The 22792-nt window shown below is 43.1% G+C and overlaps 1 protein-coding gene and 1 long non-coding RNA gene across 3 annotated transcripts in view; one reads left to right on the top strand and one right to left on the bottom strand.

Moving 5' to 3' along the window:
• EGFR (epidermal growth factor receptor) overlaps window positions 1-22792 on the top strand; it is a 202155-nt gene that overhangs the window by 37095 nt on the left and 142268 nt on the right. Inside the window, exon 1 of one of the 2 annotated variants that reach the window (XM_037734208.1) lies at window positions 17820-17927. The exons of the other annotated variant lie outside the window; for it this stretch is intronic. The gene's annotated coding sequence lies outside the window, so the exon portion shown is untranslated. Of the gene's footprint in view, window positions 1-17819; window positions 17928-22792 lie in introns of those variants that run through there. 2 annotated transcript variants of the gene reach the window in all.
• On the bottom strand, window positions 17637-21538 carry LOC119469168. The gene is made up of 3 exons (XR_005197987.1): window positions 21216-21538; window positions 20723-20868; window positions 17637-17917 (listed from the first exon to the last, which is right to left on the bottom strand). It is a non-coding gene; the product is annotated as an uncharacterized LOC119469168 (long non-coding RNA).

The raw sequence follows: 22792 nt of genomic DNA, 5'->3' as shown, positions 1-22792 counted from the left end.
CTTGTGTGGGTCGGCCCTTACCAGCCCCTGTGAGAAGGGCTGTAACTGCCCCCCACCCCCTGCTTGTCTTAGGGCCTCTTAATAGAGCTGCTGGAAGAATCTCTAATCAGTGGTTCTCAACCTCAGCGCACACTGGGAATCGCCTGGGAGCCTTGACACTGTAATAAGAATTCTATTACAGTTGGTCTGGGTTGGGGCCCTGTAGGTGTTTTTTAAAAGCTCTCCAGTTGGTAATGGGTAGCTATGAGAATCGTGGTTCTAACGTGCAGATCTGGTCACGTTACCAGCCTTTTGGGTGGCTTTCTTTCGCTTTCTCTATCTAAAACTCAAAACTGAGCATGTCCGGATTCAGTGTCCACATTTTCAACTGAGCATTGACACATTCACCCCACCGGAAAGATCTATGAACCATTTTCTGCAGGTGTATGTAACATGTCATATGCATAACGGCCTATGTTATTATTTTCTTCAAAATGTGTGAGATGCGGGTCCTTCCGTGAACTGACCCAAACCGATCATCCAACTTCGTCTCTCGAGGTCTAGCCTCTTTCTCTGCAGCAGTTCCCCTCACGCACGCACACACACACACAGACGCCAGGATTGATGCCACCTACCCTGACCTTCGTCTTGAACTCCTTCAAGTGTGAGTCATTACTCCTTTGTGCACCTGTGCTTTCTCTTCTCCATGAGATGTTCACCTGCTTGACGCCGGTGCCTTCAGTGTCTTCCGTCTGCCGTGCTCACCACAGTGCTCAACCTGCCTGAATACATGGACGGTGACTTCGTGGCGCCTCTGTCTCCCCAGCTGGGTAATAAGGCATTGAGTTGGTGGGTACATCAGGTTCCTTCCAGCTCTGAGCATGAATTTGCACCGTGATGCACTGATTCTACAACACTTCACCAAGTAAAGAAAGGGTAGAGATGGTGAGCATACTTCGTTCCCAGCAGATGCACCTCATAATCTGAACCACCAGATGGGTGAGGGAAGATTGAATGAAAGGCCTCTTATGATTCTGTAGCCATTTTGGTGGTTTAAGAACTGTGGAAAACTCATCAGTGTTTCTGGTATTTAAGTAAAATGGATAGTGAGCCTCTGTGTGTGTGTAGGCCGGCATCTGGAAATATGAAGGAACCCGTCTGATGTGTTGTAGTCAGGAAAGCAGCTAGCCACAACTAGTCATAGGATTCACAGAAAGTGAAGATTTTGTTTCTACTGATTTTCAAAATAATGTTTGGTCTGATCTTTTTCCTCAGAAATTTATTTTCTGCTCTTCTCAACAAACTCATTTGAAAACATGATAGAATTTTACTCATTTGCCAGCTGTGGTTCCCGCCTCACATATCGTTAGAATTCCATCGTTAAAGGGCACGGTAGCTTTGCCCTTTAACCGCTAACTGATAAATGATGCAGTTAGCTTTCAAATTTGTGGGAAAATATAATTTCAGGTTCAACCATAGGTCAACAGTCCATGTGTTCTGTTTGTCTCTCAATCATCTCATGGAAAATTGTCAGCTCTTGGTATGGAAAAAATTTTCTTGAAGGCAATATTTGCTGAGTGACTGACGGAATGAAAAACGCCAGTTGCGTAAGTGTGAAAAAGATCTGGGTGTTTTCATTGGATCGAAATTCCTCATGAGCCAACAACAGTGTGGTGTGGAGGCTGGAACACATTAATAAGAACAGTGTCCTGAATTCAGGAGGTAACGCTCTGCCCATGCCCTGTGCAGGTCACACAGTGTGTGCCGCACAGTATGTAACCCAGGGCACATTTCAGGCGCCCACGGGGAGCTGCAGTTTGAGAGCTGGAGTGTAGCCAACGGAGCAGAGAGTCAGAATCCATGCAGAGGGGTTGAAGGCACAGACTCACAGGTGGTGTGAGCGCCGTCCTCCTGTACTGAAGGTGCTATCGTGGAGAGAAGGAAGCAGATTGGCTCTCCCGGCTCGAGTATAGAACTCGGACAAACTGTCAGAAGTTTACAGGCAGGCCGCTTTTGGATCAACTTTTAAAAGAATTGTATAAACAGCTAGAGCAATCCTAAAATGGAATTTGTGCTTTATAAAGCTGCGAATGCCTCACCCTGCAACTGCTTATGCAAAGTTGGGACGGGCTGTTGTGAATAATCTTTCCAGTGTATTCCCGAAATCACCAGAAACGTGGGCTTCCCTGACACCAAGCGTTTCTTAAATAAGCGTCTCATAAGTGAACAAAGCTCAGCACTTCAGAGAAGCCACTTTATTTATGCACAGGTCTGCAGCTTGGATTTCTTGATAATGATGTTAAATAAAACTTCATCTACTCTTCCGCAAACTCTTCGAGAAACCGAAGGCTTTTGGCGAGAGTAACGCTGAAGCTTGAGAGAAAGGATATGTGTATGTGAGGTGCTGTTTCATTAGAACATGTTATTCGACTCCATGTTGAATCGACACCTTTGTGCAAAATGCAATGTTACCAGCCTCGTTCCTTGTTTTGGTCACATAATTTAACTTAACATTCTCAGCACTTGATTTTCTAACATAAAATGGGATTGAGAGGGAAATTTTGAAGTTCCCATGGTCTGTCTTCTGCACTCTGACAGCTCATTATCAGTGTAGGATTGTTCTCACATTTAAGTGAGATTAGTGGAGGCAGAGGCCTCTCAGGACTGAAGATAGCTTGTTTTCAGGGAAATACTAGACTGTGAGATCTGTGACACTGAAGTACTAAGTTCATTTCACAAAAGCAATGTGCTCTTTTTAAATGGTTATCAAAGTTACTTTCAAAAGAAAATGTTTGTTTTGTTACTAGCCAAATCAAGAGCTGATTAAATGTACTATATTTAAAAATCACATCTCAATTAAGATGTTATTCAAAATACTATTTGACCCGCCAATCTCATTACTGGATATATACCCAAAGGAATAGAAATCATTCTATTATAAAAACACATGCATGCATATGTTCATTGCAGCACTATTCACAATAGCAAAGACATGGAATCAACCTAAATGCCCATCGATAATAGACTGGATAAAGAAAATGTGATACATATATACCATGGAATACTATGCAGCCATAAAAAAGAACAAGATTATGTTTTTTGCAAGGTCATGGATGAAACTGAAGGCCACTTTCCTTAGCAAACTAATGCAGGAACAGAAAACAAAATGCCACATGTTCCCACTTATAAGTGGGAGGTAAATGATAAAAACACTTGGACACGTGGAAGGGAACAACCCCCACTGATGCCTACTTGAGGGTGGAGAGTTGGAGGGAGATGAGCAGAAAAAATAACTATTGGCTACTAGGCTTAGTACCTGGTGACAAAATAATCTGTACAACACACCACCATGACACAAGTTTAGCTGTATAACAAACCTGCACCTGAACCTAAAAATCTTTATAAAAGATGCTAGGCAATAAAATTCTGAGTTAAGAATTTAACTAGGTAAATGTTCATTTAATGTTCATTAATGTTAATTAAATGTTCATTTAATGTTCTAAAAATATGTGTCTGAAAGGCTCTAGCAAAAAATAAACAACAGGTTTCTCAGCAACGGTAAGACTGAAGTAAATGGGGAAAAATCTGAATTAATCCTTTTTCCGTTGGACTTGGTGTTGAGATTTCACACTTGTGGTTCTGAATGTGGGGCTCCTGCAAGCTTCAGCACAAAAGACCGAACTGAACAAAGGATTAAATATGTCACCTGTAAAATTCTGGGGGACAAGCCTTCCAGCCATAGAATGTGTGACTCAGATTTCTAAGTCAAAACACACCAGGAAGCAGCTCCCAGGTCCATGGTGTGTATCTCCTTGGCACCAGGCAGTATTCATCCTCAATGCTAGCTAGAGTCGAAGTAAAGAGAGGAAGAACTTTCTTTTTTATTACTCAGTAAACTTTGTCGTTTGAGCTTTATTAGGCTTACAGAAAAATTGAGTGGCAGGTTCAGGGAGTTTCCGCACGGCCCCTATTTCTTCCTCATGGTCCCTTGCAGGTTTCCCCTTTTGTTAATATCTGGCATCAGCATGGCACATTTGTTACAGTTAATGAGCCAATGTTGAGACATCATTCACTAAAGCCCACAGGTTGCATTAGGGGTCGCTCTTGGTGGTGTACATTCTTCAAGTCTGGACAAATCTAATGACATGCGCTCAGCATTGCTGTATTATGCAGAGTCGCCTCCCGGCCCTGCAGGTCCCCTCCTTCCTCACCTGCTCATTCCTCCTTCCCACCCTCCCCAAACTGCTCGCAACCACTTAACCTTTGACTGAATGGATTTATTCTTCTTCTGCCTTACTGTATGTATACCATCTTTTAATAATATAAAATGAATAGCCTATACTAGGCTTCCACAAATGTTCATTGAATAAATATTTGCACGGATTCAGGATCAAATAATCAGTCTTTCAGGATTTCTTATATATTACATTGTCCTTATAAGAAAGCAGTCATTCTCACCAAGGTGCACCAAGTGGACACCGGACATATTCTGACCCAGCTGAGGGCTGAATGCAAGTCCGGATGGAGACACAGAGAGCCAGTGCTCACTTCCAGGACCACTGAGCCTCGGAAGAACCGAAGGCAGAGAGGTCCTCTCAGTGTGGACTGGGCCTATGCTGGCTGCCGCTGGGGGTCACAGGGCTGATGTGTGTTATGCCATGTGGGGAAAACCTATAGGCAACCCTGAGAAAGGCTCGCAGGGACACCCTCTGCCCCCAAAAGAACAATTGAATTCTAATTTATTTCTGCCATTCTGCATTTTCTGACTTTCCCCAAGTGTACAGTTTTATATGCTTTTAACTGCCTAATTGTCATGTGGGGTTATATGATTATATTTCATTAATATATTCTAGTTTGTTCAGCTGTTCTTATTGGGTGAATTCGTGTGGTTTCCTGATATTTTTGTTTTTAGTACGGTAGTGCCTTAGTAGTTTTATACGTAATTATGTTTTCCTTCTGGATTATTTACTTCATATCTAGTTCAAGAAGTGAAATCACTGGGATCTCATGGTAAATTTTTGAATTTCACAGTATAATGCTGATTTTATCCAAAGACTCACATTCTAAGAAAGTGTAATATGGCAAAACAAGCAACAAACATCTTAAGTTGATTTTTTCTTATTATCTCTTCCTTCCATCTGTTTGTAGAGTACCAGACTATTTCATGAACCCAAGATCTAATCAATATCCTTCTTAAGTATGGCCACAGTGGGTTTCTCGTTATTTTATCTCCACTTCAGGAAATGACTTTTCATCTTGTGTTTTGGGAGCCATGGATAGTTCCAAGCAGGATGCTCACTCTGGATAGACCCAGCATAGGGATGGTCATTTGGGCTTGCTCCTAGTAGAGCGATGCAGTTCCCTGGGAAAGGAGAGGAGTAGATTTTGGGGAGTCTGGATGCCGTGTGGCCTGAAGAGACAAGGGCTCTGTGCCACCTCTGCCTGTTTCCAACTGTGTAACCATGTGAACATCAAAAATCATGGACACGCTCTGGTTAACACACAGCAGGAGCTCAACAAATTATTACTCTTATTACTTGGACATGGCCAAGTTGACCACAGTGTGTGTTCTGCTACCTGTCAGTCCGAAAGTGATGCCACAGAAGGCGAACCACGTGCTGGGAGATGCCTCTCATCTCCTGTGTTTGCTCCATGAGATGCAAACACAGCCCCTGCGCCTGCTCTTCACGACTGTATCTCTACCAGCAATATTTGTATTGGCGAATCACATGCCCCAGTGGGAACTACTTAAGGGGAATTCAGTGGATTTCATTCCTTGTATGTAATTGGCCACTCAGTAATAGACGTGTAGGTCTCTTGTGTAGATGAGGATTCTGCCTTTTATGTCAGATATGTGTTGCAATTCAGCTTTCAGGTCCCAGCCCCAGGGAGGCTCCAAGGCCTTCACAAACTGGCCCACCCACGAGAAGGAAAGCAATTGTCCACATGTGGGTAGCTTTCCTTCCCAGTGTTCTCAGCTGCTTCCAATTAGCCCCATATACATAATCCCAGTTTGTGTCTGTATCAGTACAATTCTCCCATGTCAATGCGAATTTGAAGCCACAGAGGGAAAGGGGACAGATGATACGCTTTCATTCAGCTCTCCTCTGTCTCGCACCTCTTGGCCTGCATACATTTCTTTGCTCTGATTAAACGAGCATTTTATAAGCCACATTTGCTGTGTGAAAGGCAAAGTTTTCCCTCCCATGGATGAGGGTCTCCAGGGACGGTGTGTGTGTGTGTGTGTGTGTGTGTGTGTGTGTGAGAGAGAGAGAGAGAGAGAGAGAGACTGCTGTAAACATATCTGTGTGAAACTTAATTTTCCATATGTGAATTTTTGGAACTGAGACAAATGGAACTCAGCTAAAAGATGGGAAAAGGTAGACCAACTCTGACCTAGTCTACTTAACCTATCAGGCAGTTAATAACATGATGGCTTAATTTATGCAGCACCCAGAAACAAGCCTGTTTCAGCACTGCAAAGGCTCAACCACTAATCGGGCAGCGTTGTTGGGGGTGAGCAGCTTGGGCTGATTGCTCATCAAAGGACCAAGTGCCTGAGGTGCGCTCATCGCTGGGGAGGGCCATCTAACCGTGCAAGGCCATGGGACTCTACTGTCAGTTTCAGGGAAATTTGGTACCCTGGAGCAGAAACCAGGACTCCAATGAACCGGGAGAAGAATTGGATCCCGGGGAGACAAGTGAGGAGTAAGAAGCCTATCTTTAGAAAGGAGATCGCCAAGGCCAGAAAGATGGGAAAGGAGGGTGGAACTGTTCTGGAACTGGGTCTCAGTCCCAGCACCAGCAGCTCTCAAGGCTTTCTAGAGAAGGAAACTTCATTTATGAATTTAAATTATTCTTCAATGACATGGCGGGGATCTCGGCACACCCTCTCTTGTGTCATAGTCCACTGTGTTGGAGGCAGGAGTGTTGGCTTTGGGGGTATAGAGATTAAAATTGGAGCACAACAAAAGAAACAATCATTAGAGTGAACCAGAAACCAACAGAATGGGAAAAAATTTTTGCAATCTACCCAGCTGACAAAGGGCTGATATTCAGAATCTACAAAGAACTAAAACAGATTTGTAAAAAAAAACAAACCAACCAACCCATTCAAAAGCGGGCAGATGATATGAACAGACACTTTTCAAAAGAAGACATACATGAGGCCAACAAACATATGAAAAAATGCTCATCATCACTGGTCATTAGAGAAATGCAAATTAAAACTACATTGAGATACCATCTCACTCCAGTTAGAATGGTGATCATTAAAAAATCGGGAGACAACAGATGCTGGAGAGGATGTGGAGAAATAGGAACACTTTTACACTGTTGGTGGGAGTGTAAATTGGTTCAACCATTGTGGAAGATAGTGTGGCGATTCCTTAAGGACCTAGAAATAGAAATTCCATTTGACCCAGCAATCCCATTACTGGGTATATATCCAAAGGATTATAAATCATTCTGTTATAAGGACACATGCACACAAATGTTCATTGCAGCACTGTTTACAATAGCAAAGACCTAGAACCAACCCAAAAGCCCATTGATGATAGACTGGACAGGGAAAATGTGGCACATATACACCATGGAATATTATGCAGCCATAAAAAACGATGAGTTTGGGTCCTTTGTAGGGACATGGATGAACCTGGAAACCATCATTCTCAGCAAACTGACACAAGAGCAGAAAATCAAACACCACATGTTCTCACTCATAGGTGGGTGTTGAACAATGAGAACACATGGACACAGGGAGGGGAACATCACACACTGAGGTCTGTGGCGGGGGGCGACTAGTGGAGGGACAGCGGGGGGTAGGGAGTTGAGGCGGGAAAACATGGGGAGAAATGCCAGATATAGGTTATGGGGATGGAGGCAGCAAACCACATTGTCATGTATGTCCCTATGCAACAATCCTGCATGTTCATTACATGTACCCCAGAACCTAAAGTGCAATTATGTGTGTGTGTGTGTGTGTGTGTGTGTGTGTGTGTGTGTGTATGAGAAAATAACTATGTACATTAAGACAAGCAAGGTTGATCTGGGGATTTTAGTGGCTGAAATTAAATCATTTTAAGTCACTGGAAAAAATAAATAAATTGGAGTAATAAATGAACACTCAAAGCATTAAACAGTAGCGATGTGGAGGGCTCCCCACCCCCATGTACCCCGTTCTTAACCCTTTAATTAAGATCAGAGCCCTAGAAATAACTTACAAAGTAATCATTGATCGTTTAGACCTTAGCGCTTCTGTGAGCATGTTTTCTCTTTCATCGCTGCTCATCTGCATGGAAAAGTATGCGTGGGTTTCTGAGTATAATTCCATGGTGCTTGCTTCCGTTATATTTGTGCCATTTGGATCATATCTGATAAGCAACCAAAAAGCCCCGTATTATTGAACGTTCCCTATACTATTTTACGTGAAGGCAGTGCTGGGGGCTGTTCTGAATTCTCAGTTGCCTTTTTTCCCCTCCCAAGTTCTTTGAAAATATCAGAAACGGACTTGTGGCATCTTTGAAAAGCTACTTAAAATGTACTGCCGTGCTCTGAACTTGAAAATGTGCTTTTAATACAAAATTTGTGGAGCCCTTGCTGCCCATACGAGATGAATCGTACCATGTGGTGGATGCCCGTCTCATGCCAGGCACTGTGCTCTAAGTACATCGGTTTATTTTCATGCTTGAAATTGGCTTTCGAGAGAGGCGCCATGGTTCCCTTTTCACAGGAGAAGGAACACCAGAGGATCACAGGTGGGGACTCTTTCTCCGCAAACTCGCAGACCCCGAACGAAAGCCCAAGGCTGTCAGCTTCCAAAGCCCGCCTGCGCCAGCACTCACATTGCATCTCCATTCTCTTCACTGAGGGTCAAATGGAAAGAACATATGACAGTCAAGTTTCAGAAAATAAGAGAAATTAAGAAATATGTGCCCGGAAGCAAGAACGTCTAGCCTCATTAAACTGGCTCCATTCACCTCCTCTCACATCTTTTTCTGCGTTTTCGCCAAGTTTTCTCTCCCCCACGTTTCCTCCTTGAGCTCATTTGAATCCTCTTCCCTGGTGAAGTCATTTAGGTTCAGGCTCCTATTTTACTTTGGTCCGTAATTTAGACGGAACCACATGTGCTGATGTGATCAAACGGTGCGGAATTCTCTGGACAGAGATAGAATTGTGGAGGGGTTAGTGTGTGTGTTTAAGATTAAAAGACCAGGTGTGGGGGAGGAAATATCATGAACAAAAAATAATGTTTTAAGTGAATCCTGAGCCTGCGCTCATGGAAAAAGTTCTCTTCCCTTGAGGTTCTCTCAAAGCATTTTACAATCAGCACACGCAGAAGTGATTCTCAGTTTTCTGAGATGGGGCCATTTTGAATCCAACAGACAACACACAGCATCAGCCAGACTAACACAAAGGACGTCGTGGGCACAGACATAAATACTGGTGTCAACACTGTGTCTGCACATCGAGAGAGGCCAAGCAAGAGGACAGAGTGGCGGGTGAAGTTACGCTGTTTAGAAAGGAGGCAGAAGAGAAAGGAAGACCACCTGTGCACTCCACAGCTTGAGGACCGTCCTGGAGGGCAAATGCCAGCTGCTCACTTCTGAAATGCAAAGGTCCAGTGAAATGAGGGCAGTAATGCTTAGGGTTACTCACTTGACACTGCGTGTGTCTCTTCTTGGCTTCTCACCTCCACACGAAACCCTTAGGTGGTGAAAATCTAATAGAAAAAATTATATAGTCTTGTAGATTTATTAGCCTTGACATACTAAGATAATTTTTAAAAGCACATGAGGTCTTCCGTGGACTAAAAGAAAACTTGTAAACCTAAGGATTCTCAATTTTTGATAGATAAAATAACATATTTCTTCAAGCTATGATCTTGATACTAGAATTTTAATTTTAAAATGCCTGCAGTTTATATGCAAAGTTATAGATTAATTCTTAAAAATAGGTTGTATGTAGTATCCACAGGTCAAATAGATATAATTTTAATTCCTAATAATTGTGTCATGTTCTTCCCCGCCAGAAGCCAATTACGCAAGCTTCTCCATTCACACATGGAAAATAATTTAATGGAGAACTCATTGCAATTTCACTTATCCAGAATTGGCTGTTGTTCTCAGAGCAGCCTGTGTTGCCTTGTTAAGGAGAATATGTGAGTATCCAGACATCCAGAAAGGGTCCTTCACAGTTTCAGAGTTCATTTTCCCCACTTTTGAAGTACACACACAAACACACATTCACGCAAACCAGGCAGAGATTGTAAAGCGATTCCACGGACATTTATGCACTTATTTTTTCTCTTTGGGTTTCAAACTGTCCATCAGTGCCCATTAACTCTTAATTTAGATATAGTTTAAGCCTAATTAGAAACCAGAAGCTCTTGTGTGTCCACAAAGGGTTATGACAACCCCGAGAAAAGATAGTGAAACAATTATGTAGCAAGATAAAGCTTTCTTAACAGTACAGTGATGGATGATTTTCTCATTGATCTTAGCCTTCTGAATTTTAGATTTGCCATTTCAAAGTCTAAAACAAAGGTCGAGTCAGGGAATAAAGGAATGGCAACTGGACAGAAACCTACTGGCTTTGCTATTTCTGTTTTAGCAAGTAATCTACCACACATACCCACAGCCCAAGAGATAGATGGCCGTGTACCTGCATTGCCTGGTCAAGGTGACCACGCCACGTCCTCCTGGAAGAGGTCTACCATGCACCATGCCACAAACCAAATATTATAAAATCAGATGGCACACTGTAGTGAATTTTTTGAGGCATGTATTGAAAAGCATATCAAAAAGCATTCTCGAAGCTTCCAGAAGTCAACCTGAGTTACCTGAGAAGGGATGCTTTTTGATGATTGCCCGCTTGATACTGGGATAGCCAGATGAAGATTCCCCCTACTTCCTCAAAAGGACAACTCTGGAGTTTCTTTGTCTTGCTGGAGATTCCTGCTGCATTCTGGGTCTTTAATGCATAAATACTGAGATGTCCTGAGGAAATTACTCCCTAGGGAGGAGAGGCGTGGACGAGGAGTAAGCTTTGCTGGTGACTCACGCGCCGTGTGGAAACTCCCTGCACAAGTGAGCCATGCAGGGTGAGTCTAAAGGGTTAATGCACTTTCAAAAGTCTCTAATTTGTTATTCCGGAAGAGTAATTTACTCACTAGAAGTATCTGGGTGGCTACTAACACGTTTGTGTCCTTAAAAAAATCAGTTTTATGTTAAGATTAAAAGTATAAAGCAAGAGCTGGAAAGTCACTGAAAACTGACAGCCTGTTTCCCATTTTCAAGAGTATTTATTAAAACGTTCTGGTTGCAGAAGAAATAAGAAATGGCTTGAGATCATGACCTAGTGAATCATATTGTAAACATGTTAGCTCTGGCTGTGAAATTGACCAGCGATGAGATCAAGCGTCCCCAGAAGGTGTTGGGGGAATTAGGGACATGGCTGTGTTTCCCAGAGAATAGGGAGCATTTTGCTTTCCCTCTTCACCAACATGCTTTTGACGTGCATGGGAGAGCTGAAGGCAGGGGGAAGGGGACAACGCGGTAAGTGACTGAGCGGCATTTTTTTTTTTTTTTTTTTTTTTTTTTTTTTTGGCCAAGTGAAGCTGAGTCATCTGGCCTCTGTCATTTCAAAACTATTCTCTAACTATTCTCTACGGCTGCATTCCTTTCGCTCTTGCCTGCCTTTAGAACCCTGGAGAGGGCCTCCTGAAGCCTGGCCCTATTCTGTGTCCTGACAAAGATACACGTTTCTAAAAAGCTGCATGCTGCTTCTAGCACAGTTTTTCCTCACAGTGACTACGTGATGACAGGGCCATGCAGAGGAGGTGTCTGTCGAAGGCGCTCGTGGCGTGTGACAGAGTCCCCTGCACAGGATGGCTGCACTCCTCTCTTGCCTCCTTTCCTCCCAAGTTTGGAAAGGTTCTGTCCCTGTCAGCAGAGAGTGTTCTGGCAGTTGACATTTCTGAAAATTACAGCCTACATTTTTAAAAAAAATCCAGTAAGTGAAAACTAAAAAATTAATACTGTGATCATAATAGTGTGGCGTTCGATAGCTAATGAGACATTGTCATGCTACCTATTATTTTCAGGCTTTTACAGTCATATTTTAAATACAAGGAAATCTTTGGTGTGAAATGTTCCCCAGGAGTTGGTGGAAGCAGAGGCAACAGGGTGAGGGAGCGGGGGGTAGAGCTTCCAATTCCTCCTGGCCGGGGTGCAACACACAGGTAAATAAATTATAAAGCCAAGATTTCTACAGGCACGTCAGTTTATAACTCACTGTCATGAATTCTCTTTTGCCCATCACAAAGGCATCTCTTCACTGTAGAGTTTGGTTTGCTTGGTTACAGAAAGGGCAGTTCAAAGCTTTGGTTCTTAGGTTGCTACTGGGACAGTCAGCTGAATTCCTGCCACCGCGCGGGTGCTGGGGTGGGGCTCACGCAGATTCTCTTTTGTCACCAGGGTGCTGTGGATTCACAAGTAAGCGAGATGCTTCTCAGGTCAAGCCTCTGGCTGCTCCCTGAGGTCAGCTGCCTAGCTTCTCCTCCTCTGAGATAGATGGGAACAAAGACTATGATGCATGCATTTCTCAAGCTTGAAAAATGATACAACCACATAAACCCCCATGATTTCATATAGACATTCCAAAACGTAAAAAGTAAACCATGCATTCACAGAAAAACAATTACAGAACTGGATGCTGAGCGGGTCACTTGGGAGGCAGGTGTCCTTGCCATCGTTTTATGCCTCAGCCCCACCATGCAGTGATGGCCAGCTGATCTGGGCCACTCCTGCATCCTCGGCTCCTCACCTGTCCAGTGGGGCAGTGACATCTGTCTTACAGCACTGGTGTCAGGATGAGGGAGGTAGGGCGCGGTTTCAGAAAACCATCTGGGCTGCACCTGCGTGAGCACAGCTGCGATTTCAGGAGCAAAGGTCAGAAGAAACCCTTGGGCTTCTTCTACATGAAAGCGTCTTCAAGACTGCCCAGGAGCACGGTGCAAAGGGAGAGCTGGAGCCCATGGGGAAGTGATTCCAGAGTGTTCCACATATTAGAGGAAGGGATCTGTTGGAACATGGACATTCAAGCCAATTTGCCTGCATAGACACACAGAATGCCTGGGAAAGCCCTGACAGGTTACTTACTGGTAAACGAGGTGAGAAACACAAAGTGAGAACCCCATTGCAGCCTCTTTTTCACTTTAAAAACATTTAAATCTTGAATTATGGTAAAATACACATAAGATTTACTATCATAACTGTTTATAAGTATACAGTTCAGCAGTGTTAAGTATATTCACATTGCTAAGGAACCAATCTGCTACTTATATTTGTTTATTAATTTTTTTCTGAGGGACATATTTTTAAATTTTAAAATATTTAATTGACAAAAATTATGCATATTCTAGGTGTAAAATGTGATTTCCTATATAGGTACATTGTATACTCATTACCACAGTCAAAGAAATTAACACACTTCTTTGTGCATGTATGTGTGTGTATGTTTGTATATTTGTGCACGTGTGTGCCTGTGTGTATATGTGATGTGTATACATGTGTGTATTTGTGAGTGCCTGTGTGTGTCTATGTGCATGTGTATATGTGTATGTGTGTATGTGTGTGTGTGTATGCACAGATGTGCCTGTGTGTATGTGTGTGTGTGCATGTATGTATATGTGTGTCTCTGTGCACAGGTGTGCCTGTTTATGTGTTTGTTCATATGTGTATGTGTGTGTACATGTGTGCATGTGTGTGTAGCTGTGTGTGCACAGGTGTGTATATGTGTGCCTGTGTGCATGTGCACAGGTGTGTATGTGTGTGCCTGTGTGTATGTGTGTATGTCCACGTGTGTATTTGTGTACATGTGTGTACGTGTGTAGGTGTGTGTGTGCACAGGTGCCTCTGTGTGTGTGCATGTGTATATGTGTATATGCATGTGCAGGGGGTATGTGTGTGCACAGGTGTGTATGTGTGTGCCTGTGTGTATGTGTGTATGTCCACGTGTGTATTTGCGTACATGTGTGTACTTGTGTACGTGTGTGTGTGCACAGGTGCCTCTGTGTGTGTGCATGTGTATGTGTGTATATGCATGTGCAGGGGGTACGTGTGTGCACAGGTGTGTATGTGTGTGCCTGTGTGTATGTGTGTGTGTAGTGGGGACACTAAAAATTTCTCTTATCACCAAAGAACAGTTATTTTGTTTTCCCTCTTCTGTTTTGAAATATCAGAACAGTTGTACTTTCCCATAAACAAAATCCTCAATCCTCGCTATCCTTCTATTTCCTATATTCATCATAAACTTCATGCTTGATGTTGAAATTGTTTTCTGAAAATATAGAATACAAAGAGGAGATTTTAAAAGTCAATGGCAGCCCCACAGTTCTTTTTCATCTTATTCCCTGATACCTTGAGTTGACTTGGGTGTAGGGTTTTCCTTGACTGTGGTTATTTCTGTAGCAGCAGCTCCCGACTAGGCAATGGTTTTCTTCAGAGATAGCTTAGAATGAGCCCCAGAACAAGGTCAACATGAAGATTGTTTGTGTCTGCGCTTCCAGGGCACAGTGATCCTCATCACTGGCTGGGGGTTCCGTGAGGATCTGCTCCTGGTTGCTTCTGTTCTGTATCTTCCCTGGGGCCTTTACTGAAGCGATTACCAACTGGCACAATTCAGTTGCTACTATCCCCATCATCCATAGATGGCTGAAATATTGAGAACACAGCAGTGACCAGGAGGCAATTGTCTGTCCACATCCAAGAACACACTTGGATAAATCAGAGAGAGAGAGAGAGAGAAAGAGAGAGAGAGGGAGGGAGGGAGGGAGAAAGGAATGCGTGGTTAGTGGGTCATCAAACTCCTATGACTTTTCACAGGAAAAGGCCTCGTCCACACCACCTTTAGGAATGTGTAGAAAGAAGGGTCGGGTCAGGGGTAGGGTGGTGGGCAGAGCAGTTGGGGGGCACAGGGAAAACGCATCTGGTTGTGTATTTGGAGTAGGAAGTCTTGCTTTACTATCGAATTGCAGGGACACTCTGGGAACAGTGTTCACTTGTTTTTGCAACCATTTCTTCAGACAAAAGTCACGAGACTCAAGTCTTCTTACAAAGCAGTTTGAGGCTTTGAGTACCAGATGGATTACAGAGATGAGTGTGAAGCATTATTGTCGTATTTTTTTAAGTGAAATTCGCTAAATGCAAATAAACCTAGCAAAGACTCTCTGGTTAATTTTCTTCTCAAATTCAGATAATTAAGACAATTCATTCTCTCGAAACTGCTGTGCATAAAAAGAAAAATTTTATCGAGGTGGCCCTTGCGTGCCAAACAGTCTACTCAGCTGCAAAATGAGTCCTTGATGACCCTTCAGCAACTCAGCAATGGATGCCTTTTAGCTCAGGTGGTAACTGGTGCACGTGGGATACGTCCAGCAAGTATCTGCAGAGCTAATAATAAACAGCCTCAGACAGAAAGGCAGTGGGCACTGGCCACAGCCTGTGGCGCTAGGTCATGCCTAAAAAGACCCCTTGTTCCACTGCATCCCAACTCCCCACCATGGGGGCCCCACAGGCCTTGGTGACCACGCACATCAGACGTGGTTCTTGCTTAGTCCTGGGGGCCACAGAACCCAGCAGATACTTTACCCCCAAGACCAGACTCCAACTTGGCTTTTGTCCTCCGCTCCAGGATTGGTGACCTCCGAGGTCATAAGGCTGTGATGGGCAAGGACCCACTCCTCTCCATCGTCCCAGCTTCAGGTCTCTGACAGTGGGAGCAGGCATTTAAATAGCAGACCGCCCACAGCAGGGCTGGTAGATGCGCGAACTCAGGAAGCTGTCTGCATAGACACTAGCATTAAACACAGAATTCGCACAGGGCACCCCCAAAGTTACCTAACTGCTGACTCCACCAGTCATAGAAGTGTGGTAACCCACTAATCATCATTCTGTCTCTCTCTCTCTCTCTCATACACGCTTACACACACATACACACAACCTTGTTGCCTAATTTTCAGATAGTCTACTTTCAGAAAAGTTTTGAGGAATACAGCATGTATAAAACTGAGAGATTACCTGAAGTATCTTTAGATTTAGTAAAAAGTTGCATGATTTTTTGAACATCACACTTGAAAAGTACATGAATACTGATATGCTTAGGAAAAGAAGCTTCAATTAATTTCAAAAGGAGAACAATGGTGTATGCCGCATCCCACCTTTCTCTGAATGTTACATCTTCTCCCCTATCCCAGGCTCTATCTAAGAAAGCTAAAAGGAAATGTGCTATGTATCTTTTCCGAGCAGTGAAAGCTCTGGGTTTCCCGTTTTCGGTACACAGTGCTTCCCTTTCTTACTGCTTAGACAGGATAGGTTCTGAGTCCCCTGGTGTCATCAGCTTACATATTCTCTGTTAAATGTTCACAAAAATCATTACCTTTCACACCTCAGCAAAACCTCTACTGCCTAAAATATAGTGAGGTCATTCATTTTTGGAGGAATTGCCCAAACTACAATGGGCAAAGAACCAACGTGTTGGACTATTTATCTAATTTTTATTTAGTCCTGGGATATAAATAAGTGAATACATACATACAAACATATGTATACAATAGCAGCAGCAGCCTGTGAAACATTGGCAGGACGCAGGAGTTGGAAGGGGACTGCAGTCCTCCAGTTCCACGGCTTCCTGTCACAGATTAGACGGCTGGGGTGTGCGCAGGTGATTCTTTGCAAACGGTCCTGAGTCTTCCAGTTTGTCTTCATTCACAGCCAGTGCTGATTGTAGAAGCAAATATGCAAACATGTGCAAGAAGAAAGCATACATCCTAGGGCTTGGATTTCCTCCTCTCTTGCTGTTTCTATCCATAGACAGAACCATTGCTGAGCAATTGAATTTGTCGCCTTCCCCCACGCCAGTCTTGAAAAAGGAAAGGAAGTGGGAAAAGAAAAAGAAATTAATAAAGCCAACAGATCCTAGGAGAATCGTATTGAATCCCAGCTTTGTGAAGTTTTGCTTTATTCCATGGCAACATGGGTATACACATCCCACCGCTGTTTCAGCGGCTCAGAGCAGGTAAGCCTTGTGCCAAACGCCGCTAGCAGGAGGAGCATGGAGACAGCCGCAGAGCCAGAACGTTGGCCCTTCCTTGGCCCTGTGTCTCAGGACCTCCCTAAAGCCCAGCCCTGATACTGAGCATGCTTCCGCCGCCCTTATATAAAATTGTGTTTCCTCTATCATCTTTTTATTATTCAGAATCTTCAAGAAATACATTAAGTCCTTTCAGAAATATTTTGTTTTGAAAAGAGGACTAAAACAGATGGCCTGAGTGGGTTAAGCACAGCGACCAGACAATCGCCTGCCTCTCCACCCACCCTGCCTTCACCGGCAGAATCGTGATCCATCGTGTTCTCTGTTCAATGTCAACACCCCTTTCAGAGCGTGAGGCTCTTCCCTTCTAGGCGGCCTTACCAGGATGCACGTGTCTGCCTGCGTGTGCACACGCGCAGCTCCCCAAGACTCTAAAAACGATACTTTTCTGCTTTAATACTAATAATATGTGTTAGTATATCTCTCTCCAAATTGTACTTGAGAGAGAAAGGAAAGAACAAAATTTGTTTTACAAAAATACTCAGTACATTTAGGGCACATACGAAGATGTTCCGGAACATGGTTTATCTCTTTAAACACAATTAGCACAGTTTTCTGGGCAAGGCAAGGCAAAATATTCTGTAACTTAGCAACACCAACAGAAGACGGCCAATATTGCAGCACATTTTTCTCTTGGATCGGGTCAGAGAGGACTCAGAGAAAACGGAGCAGACAGAGCTGAGATGCTTCCGCACTCACTGTGGTCAGGGCAGCGTTCAGCATATGCCACGATACCAGAAACTCCCCGGCCAAGGCCTTGGAATCCAGCTCTCATTTCGTATGTGACCTGCAGGGAAGTAAGTTAAATACATACGTGTCATCAAGTTCCAATGCAGACTTAATTTTAAATGTATGTAACGTCAGTTTAAGCGTCGTAGCTATTACTAGCAAGGCACGATAGGACCGCATTTTTGAAGGTACTCTGCACAAACTTTGGTGCACGCGACCTACTAAAGGTGGATTTTAGAGACTTATTTGCGGCATTATATCACGGACAAAAGCACATTCATCAGAGTCAGAGGAATGTGGTGCTGTCCCACGTACTGGCTGTGGGACTTGAGTAAGCTCCTAACGCAGCTGCACCTGACTTTCCTGCTGGGCACCATGGAGCTATCAGCAGTGTTTTCCTCAGAGGGCTGCGGGCTGGATGAGGTTTGCTGGTAGATGTGAAGTGTCAAGCATCGCTTTCATGAGTGATGGTGCTGATGGTGTTTCATTCTTTAGGGAGGTGATTTTCCCCTGCAAAGGCACCAACAGTTTCATGTTGGCCCATTTTCCTATTGTTTCAACTAATGGGACCAAGAGTGGTCGTCCCATCATTTTATTACTGCTGGTCGTGCCACAAGCATTTGCTTTGTCGTGTTTAGGTAAATATTGACAGATGCTTTTAACAGTCTGCTGTTTTGTCTGCTTCTGAGGTCCTTAAAGTAATCCCTAAAAAGATGACAGTGTGGGTGGACAGATGTCTGGAATCAGTGACCCCGTGTTCTTCCCTGCATGCCCGTCAGTTTCTAAAATGCCGTATACGAAGGACTTTCATGATTTCTTTTTAGGTATATAGTGACAGTTCAGTTCATGTCACTGGAAAATTTCCTTATAATCAGGCTGAAATTTCTCATATTAACGTCTCATGTCTCATTACTTTTAGATAAGGAATTCTCAGGCTTCACTATATCTGATTGCTCTTGGAGGCTGAGCTTTTGTCTAACCTGACCGGTTTTGTCATTTCTCTTCCCTTGGAATGAAGCAATATCTAACTTCTCATTGTTTCTGCTATTTTGCCATTTAGTGATCTGTGATTTAAATACTGAAGGACTTCTCCCAATTCAAATATGTGCCGAGTCAAGGAAAGGGCAGTTGGATATTGCAGACAGCATAGTGCAGTAGTTAAGAGTGCATGCTTAGCAGCCACGCCGCCTTGCACAAGTTGTCAAACCTCTCGGCCCATTTCCTCAATCTGCAAATTAGGTGTGAGTGTAGGACCTTCCTGGGAGAATTTTTTTGTGAGAATACAATGACTCTCAGAAAGACTTTCCCTTAGTCTATGGTGGGGAGACACACACTGGAAAGTCTTCTGCAAGTGCCGTGATCAATACTGTTCTCAGTATACATCCCATAATAGACACGTTACCAGAAACTCCCTGGCCAGGACTTTGATTGCAGCTCACATTTTGTATATGGCCCACAGGGAAATGAAGTATGTATTTTTTATAAAGTTCAAGTGTGAACTTAATTTTGAATTTATTATCAAATCTCAGTTGTTATGGGCATTTATAGCTATTAATACTTCATCCCATGTGTCCCATGCCAAGGAACAGAAATTAAAGTTCTTTCTGGAGTCCCCTGAATCCCGTTCCTGTTCTTTTGCCACCCTGTTAATTACATAGAGACATTCACACCTCTTCGGATGTTATCAGCGTTAAGGAAAACAGAAAAGCCAGTGTGCTATTTGTTCTGTCCCTTAGTCAAGCGTCAAGCCTTATCAACATATATTTTTCTTCCAAGACTTTGCATACGCACAGGGATGCCTATCCTCTACAAGAAATACATTTTAGGCAAATTATAATTAAAATTCCGTTTATATCTCTTCACCTGTAGAATTTAAAGAATGATCATTTCTTAGATTAAGTCTCAGACACAGCCTTCCCCTGGTCTGCAGAGGGCAAGGCCCATGCATACTGCAAACAGCCTGACGTAGTCAGGGGAGGTTCTCAGTGGCTCGTCCACCACATGGGCTTCATGACGGCAAAGCGACGTTCTGTTACCCCTGCTGTGCTCTGGCTCATTCTAAGGTACAAGCTATTAACCTTGCAAGAAAACAAAGAGGCCGCCCCACCCTTCCTGCTCACTCTGAGTCACGGTGGAAATGTTTCAGGAACTCTGTTTCAACCATGAGTCCCATCCAGGTCCAGGAGGAAATTCAGAAGGACCACATGTTCACTCTGAGGTCCCATTTTTATTTCCCTCCTGGTGGAACAGCATTAATACTCTTGCTGTACTTAAATTCTGGCTTTTTCCGATTAGAACTGAAAGTTATGTTAATGTCATCAAAATAGAATGTGAGTTTACAGCTGACCCCCTGGCCTGGTTTGTGTACATAAAATAGAAACAGCAAGTGTAAGTAGTGACATCACATTCTGTCATTCAATGTGAAAGGCCACCAAAGTGTTTCCAGAATTATTTAACTATTTTAAATATCATGTCGCCGGTTCCCCAAACCCCTACTGGATTATGACATGATTAAAGAGTTAATATTTGAGAGTGCGTACTTTAATCTTATAAACTACTATTGCAAGTACCGACTCATTAAAGTCAAAGGACATTTTAAATCAATTAGTAAGCAAGTCAATTAGCTGGCAAAGTCAAGATTATTTTTTCTTCTGGTAGTTGAAGAATAATGCTGAACCTGTCATTCTTATTACCAAGCAAAGTGTTCTCTTTGGAAGGTCATTTCAGCAAAACATTATTTTTCGTCCAGAATTTGAACCTTGAGATTGTATGGTATTTTAGAAACCTTTGGCAAAGGTTATTATTAAAACAATCACATTAATGGAAAATCAGTATAAGAGCAACTCAGAAGAACTCACAGTACCAGTAAAATCACTTTGTCATCTTCTTAAGACTTTTAAAGAGCTTTTAGAAGTAACTGACTAGAAGGCCAAAGGGTGTGTAGATAGCTCAGACCATCAGTGGGTGGCCAGGGCCAGGGCAGGGGCCGCAGCTGCAGTCTGCATTCTTCTAAAGGGCAGAGCAAATTAAAGTTGAACCAGGAGCTTAAAAAAAAAAAAAAGAATGTTTCAAATAATTCCACCAACCAGAGGATACGACCTGGAACGCTTTGGGCCTCCCTTGTCCGTGAAGGCGTCCAGCTTCCTCCGCACCTGCGGCCACCTTTCATTCACTTGGCCCTTCTTTGTATGGAGGTCATTTTATCAACTGAGCTGTGACCACCACAACAGGATTTCCTGTTTTAGGGCTTTTATAATATCGATAGTTTATAACTAATTCCAGAATATATTCACTGGAGATTGGACTTAGCAACCACCACCACAACAATGCAACAATGTGTTTTGGAACAAATTTACCCACCCGAATTTCCCCTCAGATTAGGTCACAGAACATTGCAGCTGAGGCACAGCTATGCTCCTCCTGAGTCTTGGAGACGCATCCTCTTGAGCTGGGTTATAAAGGACCACCTGAAGCTCGAGTTGCTGTAATGGATCCACTCAGGCAGCGGAACCCACCGCCGTGGTGAGGACAGCGCCCGGAGCCCTCAGAGGACATCACAAGTGCACCACAGCTGCCTTCTCTGGCATGCTCGGAGCTACACAGTGTACTCTGGGATTGGAACTCTTTATTTTTTTTTTCAGTTGGTTTGTAAATAGGATTGCACAAAAATCCATGCACATCAACTCTCCAAATCAGAATTTGCTGAGCTAAAAAGAGCATTAAATTAGATGGGCTGGCTTTCAAGTGGTGGGGGTGCAGTAGTGGAATTCTGCACACAGTTCTTTACAAAGAGACAGGCAAGCACATCGCGTGGAAATTTCCATTCAACTGGAACTGTCCAAGCCTGTTTACCTCAATTAATTGTCCTTGTTCACTTGTCCAGCCTAGCAATTGTCCATTAGTAATTAGTTATAAATGAGACATTTGGTATTAAAGCATCTCTTTTGAGATACTGGTATGGTTTATTACAACACTCTGTAAGTAGCATTGTACCAGCCTGAGATGTATTCATACTAAATCCAAGCTGCACGAGGGCTTTATTAGTTTTTCAAGTGCTACACCTTGCTGAAATTCTGAATTAAAATATGAATCTCAGTACAAATGAATACATCAACAGAAATAATGCACGTCGAATATTCTTAAAACCCAAGAAAGGCTTGTAATTTCCTTCAACCTGATGGGAAATGCAGGCAAATACAAGACTGCTGTCCTTGAGTTTTATTATCAAGACTCAAGGGCACCATAAAATTGAGTTTCATTGGTTGGAAAAAAGTCCCGATAAGCACTATTAAGCATATGAACTTTAATGATTACAATTTTTAGGACACTGTGTGGCACAGACTGAGGAACACAACTAATGTCCAGAGAAAGACTCCTTTTTTCATTCCATCACCTGGTAGACCTATTTGTGCACACACACACCAACCAAAAGTAGCCAAGCAAACAAAACACATGTACTCACACCCCTTCATCTAGGTGACTCTCCGTGCTCATTGCAATAAAACCTGCTTAGTGCGGATGGCTCCCACCCCCACTGAGGAGCACTGTAGTTTCTTTCCCTTTGAACTTCATTAGTTGAGCATATATGGCTTATTAACTTGTGAATAGTTCTTTGTATGTGAGAAAAAAAAAAATATATATATATATATATATATATGAATATAATTTCCATCAGAGCTCTGACCACCCCCTTATCTATTTTCATAATGCCTGGCACTCTGTCATTAGCCATTATCATGTAGGCTATCAATAAATAAATAAAACAGTGGCCGAATGAGGGAAACTGACTAGCAGCCAAGGACCTAAGTCATCCTCTGCTTGAACATTCGAAAACTGAGTTCACTACTGTCATAGGATATACAAAGGCAGAACGTAAGTCATACAAAAATCCATGGCAATCCCAATAGGTGAGTACCACTATTGAACACCATGT

The sequence above is a fragment of the Cebus imitator genome, unplaced genomic scaffold (genome assembly GCF_001604975.1).
Source record: "Cebus imitator isolate Cc_AM_T3 unplaced genomic scaffold, Cebus_imitator-1.0 Scaffold586, whole genome shotgun sequence".
NCBI classification, from domain to species: domain Eukaryota; kingdom Metazoa; phylum Chordata; class Mammalia; order Primates; family Cebidae; genus Cebus; species Cebus imitator.
Note: the sequence above shows the minus strand (reverse complement) of the source record. Positions and strands in the feature narration are given on the sequence as shown.